The sequence below is a fragment of the Dendrobium catenatum genome, unplaced genomic scaffold (assembly GCF_001605985.2).
Source record: "Dendrobium catenatum unplaced genomic scaffold, ASM160598v2 original_scaffold_235663, whole genome shotgun sequence".
Taxonomy (NCBI): domain Eukaryota; kingdom Viridiplantae; phylum Streptophyta; class Magnoliopsida; order Asparagales; family Orchidaceae; genus Dendrobium; species Dendrobium catenatum.
This window is the reverse complement of record NW_021554071.1, coordinates 653,497-660,982: the sequence shown is the minus strand read 5'-3', so window position 1 is coordinate 660,982 and position 7,486 is coordinate 653,497.

Below are 7,486 nucleotides of genomic sequence, written 5' to 3'. Positions count from 1 at the left end.
TCTTAGATTTAGAATTAGATCAAAATATATTTTCGATCACATAAAAAAAGTTGTCATCATATAAAATTGTATAAATTTTTAGTGATACATAATGAACCTTGTTGCGTCCTGGAGTATTCGCGGCGGTAGAGAAATATATAGTTTAACGACTTAGCATTGTATAAAGATCCAGCACACAAGCAGATTAGATAGAGGGTGCAGTGTTTATAAGAGACACAAGAGGCCCTTCCTTGGGAGAATGCCTTGGCTTGATGTCACAAATATATATCATAAAGAGCACATTACATGGCGGGAGTTACAATAATCAACATATACATGTTTGCTTGGTCGGCAGGACCATGGTTGATAGGATAGAGGTCGGAAAGACCGTAGTAGGTAGGAGACCGGGGTCAGAAAGGCCATTGTCTAGCGGTGTAGGTCGGAAGGACCAGAGTATGCAGGAGACCTAGGTCAAAAAGACTGTTGTCTAGCGATGTAGGTAGGAAGGATCGTAGCAGGCGACGGAGGTCGGAAGGACAATAGACGGTAGGAGACTGGTGTCCAAAAGACCGTAGTTGGCTTGAGGTCGTGGTCAGAAAGACCGTTGTTGTAGGGCGATATTCTGGTAAAACTCTGGGCATCAGATGATGTCCCAACAGAAGTCCGGGCCTTAGGTGGTGGTCCGGTAGAAGTCTGGGTGTCAGGTGGTGGTCCGGCAGAAGTCCGGGCCTCAAGTGATGATCCGGTAGATATGAGGGCCTCAAGTGGTGGTCTGGCAGAGCAACGACGTTAGGCGGTGATCCGGTGGAAGTTTGGGCCTCAACTTGTGGTTCGGTAGAAGTCCGAGCTTCAGGTGGTGGCCTGACAGAAGTCTGGGCCTCAAGTGGTTGTCTGGTGGAGGTGAGGACCTCAAGTGGTGGTCCGGCGGAGCAATGATGTCTTATGGTGGTTCGGTGGAAGTCCGAGCCTCAAGTGGTGATCCGACAGAAGTCCGGGCGTTAGGTGGTGGTCCGAGAGAAATCCAGGCCTCAAGTGGTGGTCCGGCGGAACAACGACGTTAGACGGTGGTTTGGCGGAAGTCCGGGCCTCAAGTGGTGGTTAGGCAAAAGTTTGGGTGTCATGTGGTGGTTCGGCAGAAGTTCGGGCCTCAAGTGTTGGTTCGGTGGAGGTGAGGGTCTTAAGTGGTGGTCCGGTGGAGCAACTACGTCAAGCGGTGGTCCGACAAAAGTTCGAGCCACACGTGGTGGTCCGGCAGAAGTCCGGGCCTCAAGTGGTGGTCCGGCGGAGGTGAAAGCCTCAAGTGATGGTTTGGTGGAGAAACGACGTCAGGTGATGGTCCGACGGAAGTCCAGCCCTCAGGTGGTGGTTTGGCAGAAGTCTGAGCCTCAATTGGTTGTCCGGCGGAGGTGAGGGCCTCAAGTGGTGGTCCGGCGGAGCAACGCTGAGGCGGTGGTCCGGCGGAGGTCGAGGAGTGAGGCAAGAGTGATCTCCGATCTCTCTCTTGCTCTCTTGATTGGAGCCCCCTTTCAAGAAGGAGGAGGGGTCTATTTATAAATTTCTAGAGTGGCATGGCCCGTAAATAGGTGGGAGATCAAGGGCATATGGGGAGAGGCTTGGATGGACGACAAATGTTGAGTCCCTTGATTATGGACAATTTGATGGACATTTGAATGCCTTGGTGATGTCGGAATTCAGTGATCTTGAGCTTGTTGGATTTGTCTCTTCAAGCCGCTCGATTCGACTATAAGCACGTCATGTTTGGAAACCTGTTGGTAATCCAAATTGTGGTTCGAACCCTCCAACAGTGCTTCAGACCCTTGATTTGGATCTATTTGGACTCCGATTGAGTCGATTTTGGTGTCGTTGGGTTTGTATTTCCGAGGCGCTCAGTTCGACTATAAGTTTGCTAAATCGGAGTTCAGATGGTTCTAATTTTAATTTTGGAAGTTTTCAACTTGATTTTCCCTCGAGATTCGTGCCCGACCAAGATAATTTTTTGATGATATAAATTTGCTAATCTAATTCCCACTTCACAGTTCTACTATGAATCATTTTATAAGTACAAGATCATCTTTGGGTCAGAAATTTGGTTAAGGTGGTTTTGTACAAGATCTTTGGGTCAGAAATTTGGTTAAGGTGATTTTATTTATCAATTAAATATATTTTAAATGACTACAATATAAAAGTTAATTAATTAGTGTACATATTTATTTTAAAATAAATTTAATATATAAATAATTCATTTTCATCAAATTTAAATTCAATTAGAATATATGCAGACCTAAATATTTTTCCTTTGATAAATTCTTAACCCCCATTGCACGCCTAATTATTTGAACATAAAAGAGACAAATGCATCATGATTGCTTAATCAAGGCATAAAGCTTTCACCGAAAACCATTCATAAAGGGAGTGTGGTATCCCATCAAATAATAGAAGAAGCCTTTCCCGTATAATTTAAGGAAGCAAACCTTAAATTAGGGCATTATTAGCTTTTCTTAGAAAGTAATTTTGCATCAACTAATCTCATAATTAGCTAATTAGGGAATCTTTAGGTGAATAGCAACGAGCAATTATTACGTCCGGTCAAAATCAAACGTATCTGAATGTATACCGAGCAATACCGAGTGCTCAATACCGAGTTTTAGGTGACGCGGCGCGTGGTTATTGGTCTATAAACGCATCCAGTGGCCGGACGTAATAATTGCTTGAATAGCAATAGCCAAAAGTCAATAACGAAGGTAGGTGGATGTCACAAAGCTAAATTAATTTATCTATGCTTAATGAGGACAGCTGAAGTAGCCTGTCTTTTTAATGACCATTTTAATAAATGTTAAACCAATAAATATAAATATTATTTATTTATAACAAAAAGATTGAAAAAGAACTCATATTTACATATTGAGGCAAAAGCTTTTATCTCATATGATAATAACAAAATAGAAATAAAAAAAAACTCAATAACATTATGATATGTTACATATAAGTGTATAAAATTACCTTTTATTATTGGCACATCATTTTAAATGGATTTGATTGGATGTGACTCTCGATGTATTAAAAGTTTTTGTAATCAAATTTAGAACCCTCCAAATTTCGATTTCATTAAACTAATAGTCAAATTGAACGGCTCAACAAGATGATCTATCAACACCAAAAGTGATATGATCCAACACGAATTAAGTTGAAACAAGCACTTGAAGTGAAATTAAAAACTTCAGCATATTAATTGCATAACCAAATAATTTTCAATTCTTTTAAGCGTATAATCAAATCATCACCTCGATGAGATGAAGCTAACGAGCCCAAAATTTTCTAATTTCAATATAACTAAGATGTTTAAATGTTGAAAGAATATCTATGATCAAGAAAATTAATATGGGCCGTCTAATGAAGTGTTTTAGATTTTGACTATATTTGTGAGACATGTCAATCTAAAAAAATCTATAAATATGCATTCGCTCTTTATATAAAGCGGGGCATAAGACCCTGCGCTAGAGATTCAAGTGAGCTTTGAGGCTTGAAAATTTTTAGTTTTACTAAACCCTTCGATAAATCAATGCATCAAATGTTCGCCTTTTGACCACTAACTAAGGTCCTCCAATCACCACAACCACATTTTGGTCCTCTAACCACCATTGCCAACTAACGATGCTCCAACTGCCATTACCTGATACCAATCCACAAATCATTGTTGTCCAACTATGACTCTCTGACCACCATCACCCTCTATTGACCATCATCATCATCCGACTATGATCTTTTGACCACCATCGCTCGACTTTTGTCCCCCATCATGATTGACAAACTACAATTTTTCATCATTCGACTATAACCTCCAACCACTATATCTAAACTACAATCCTTCGAGCATTATCCCCCGACAAAGATCATCTAAGCATCATTGTCTGACTTAGGATCTTCGACCACTTTCGCTTCATTTTGATATTTCAATCATCATTGCCTGATTATGATCTACCAAACACTATTGTTTGATTATGATCCTTCAGCCATTGTCACCCGACTATAGTCCTCTTACCACCTTCTTCTAAATATTATTCAAACATCATTGTTTGACTAATATTACTCAATCATCTTTGCCAAATTATAATCATTTGATAATTATCACTCAACCATAGTCATCTGACCACTATCTTTCAATTACGATCATTTGAACACTGTTGCCCAACTACAATCATTGCTTGATATGGGTTCTTCAACCATCGTTTCTCATATACGGTCCCTCGATAATCATCACCCTACTTAAGTCCTCGAGTAATTTTATAACCACCATTGTCTGGCTTTGGTCCTCTTATCACATTACCCAAGTATAATCTTTTGACCATTTTCATTTGATGATGGTCTTTTGATTGTTGCTTGATCATGATTTCCCAATTGTCATCATCTGACTTTAATCTCCCAACTATTGCCGCTTCATTATCATCCTTAAACCATCATCACTTAGTCTCCCAACCATTACCACCAAACTTCAATCTTCTAACCTTTTTTACCTGATTATGGTCCTCAAAATATCATCTCTTGACTAAGATCCCCTAACCACCATCGCCTAACTATGACCCCCTCATTATTTTTTTGACTATTAACCTCCTGTGATCTCCCAATTATCACCACTTGACATCCATCCCATGAACAACAACACCCAATTACAATCATCTTACTAGTGTTTGCTAACTACAATCCTCTAAACGTTATCAATTGATTAAAACCTCCTTAGAACTATTACTCAAAACCTTAAACCCTAGTCTCCTATGGCCTCTTGGCAAATGTTGCTTGACTTTAACCCTCTTCTCCTAAAACCCATCATCACTAATAACATTGATGCATGTTGTTGCCTACAAGGTTAATGCATTCCATTGAATTTAACTATAACTCTTGACATTAAAATTGAGATTTATGATGAATTTTTTATCTCTAGTCTCTCTTCCATAAAGGCGAACAACCAAACAAATAACAAATGATTTCTTAAAGACAATTCACATTATATAAGCCTCTTTGAACTTACACCTTGGAGTTCATTCAACTTCTACCACATAATTTATATTTACTATATATATTAATATATTATATCAACACATTCCCCAATCATAAAGAAGGGCATTATTTGTAGTTGATGATAAACAATACTAGGATTACTTCCACTGGGCAATGCCTCATAGTTTTTCCTTTTCTCTGGCTTTCCAAATAAAAAAATCTAATATTCCTTGACCCACTCTTTTATCTATATGTGTTGGATCTCTGTATGATGCTAAGATGTTAAAGACTTTTTCTAACTTCATGAATATTCTGGCTTGTAACAACTATAAATGTTTGTTATGATTGTTTATACATTACCCTAAATTCATCCCATCAAATATAAATCTTGATGCAATCTTTGAATGAAAAAAATTTGAAATTAAATTCAGGATTATCCAAACTCTAATTTTAGCAAACTTATATTCAAAGAAATTTTTTTGATGAGATAAACCCAATGACACTAAATTTTTTTTACTCCAAATGAGCCAAAGTTTGTGCACTTAGAGAGAGAGAGAGAGAGAGAGAGAGAGAGAGAGAGAGAGAGAGAAGTTCAATGTCATATTTAACAATTAATGCTGATGATCATTATTAACATTTGCGATCACTTGAACATCTTTACCTGATTAGCATTGCTTGATCCCCTTTGCCTGACTGTCATAACCATATTGTCATTGCTTAATCAAGTTGTTCAATCAAGATCACCTAACAACTGACGTAACCAACTATGGTCATGCAACTGCCATTATCTTATTACAAACTTTGACCTGCTATATTTCATCTTTAGTATTCCAATGGTCATTTCCCCACTTCCATCACTCGACTACACTCTTATTATCGCCATTATAGCATTTCATTGCCTATAAGCTTGTTGTAAGTCATTGTCATCGACAACTGCTGACTTCATCATTTGTTGTATCTAATAATGTCAATGCAAAAGATCATTTATAAAGCTTATGCACAATATTGACACTAATGCTGAAGTTCAAAAACTTTATCACCCATTATCGTTTTAACAATATTGATGCATGTTGTTTTCTATATAGCTGATGTATGCTATCAATGATAATACCAGTACCTACTGCCTTTATATAATAACCAAATATGATTTTATATAAAAACATAAAAATTCTAGGTTGAGTGTTATGGCACTGTGCTGGCAAGCACAATGACCCTGAGAGCTCTATGACACTAAAAAATGCCACTGCATGCAATATTGAAGGATTGGTTTTATAATAACTTTGGGAGTGACATGCACCGCATCAATGCTAGGTCTTGGGCATCATGGTGTGTGGCACTTCAACAATGTAGAATCATATGTCTACTAAAAAATGATTGTTATTTAAATATTCTTATTTCTATTCATTTATATGCCACTTATTGCAAATATCTACTCTTAAATTGATTGTTCATATTTAGATATATTGAGTTATAGCTAGTGGATTGAACTATGATGTGTTACATATGTCTACTTTCTATTGTATTATAACTATTGGATTCTATTATGCTATGTTATAACTATGAGGTTGCATTCAATTTTATTTATAGTATAATATGTTGTGATACAGCTTTTATGATTATACTCTAATATATCAATCATATTTAAATTTTATTCGTATCATATTTGAAGTTTGTACAAACAAAACTCGAAGCTCATTTGATCCTTCTTCGAACCCTTATTGAACATTGAGACTTATAAAACATATCGATAACACTCTTTTATATGTCATTGTTTGATATATGGTAATTCTTTAAAATTACATCGTGGTAGACATTAGGTCTTCAATTAATGTTTCAACTATTTATACTTTTATTCAAACAGGATTCAAATTGTTCGTTGCTCGTAATAGAATTTAAATAAATAGCCTGCGATAAAAAAGAGCGAAATTTTGGTCCAAATAGATTTTTAGTCATGTTATTTTTTTAAGAAACTAAAGAGAGAATTTTGAAGTCATGAATTAATAAATTGTTCGTTTATATATATATGGTGGTTAGTCAGAATTTAGAAATCGGGACCCTAGATGAACGTCTGCCTAAGGGAGAAATTTTGATGTATCGCCTATGGGAATGCACGAGGGAATGTCCTATCTTCATCGTTGCTTCCGATCCAACTACAAAAAAGGTGTTTTCTTTGTCGTCGTCATCGTTGCTTCCGATCCAGTTAAAAAATGTCGTTTTCCTTGCCATCGTCGTCGTTGATTCTGCTGTCGTTGTTGAAGGAGACGAAGAACGGCGGGAGAAGAGGAAAAGCAAACCCTAGTAATCGGGTTTGTGCGAGACTGCAGGGAAATTATCGTCGTCGCTTCCGATACAATTGCAAATGAATGACACGAGTGCAGGCGAAGTGATGAACTGTAGAGGAATTAGGTCTGGGCAGGAAATCGGGTCAGATCTGGGTCATTTCGGGTTGGCAGATTGACCTAGACCTACCCGATTTTTTAAACGGGTCGATTTTTTTAGCATGAGCTTGACCTGC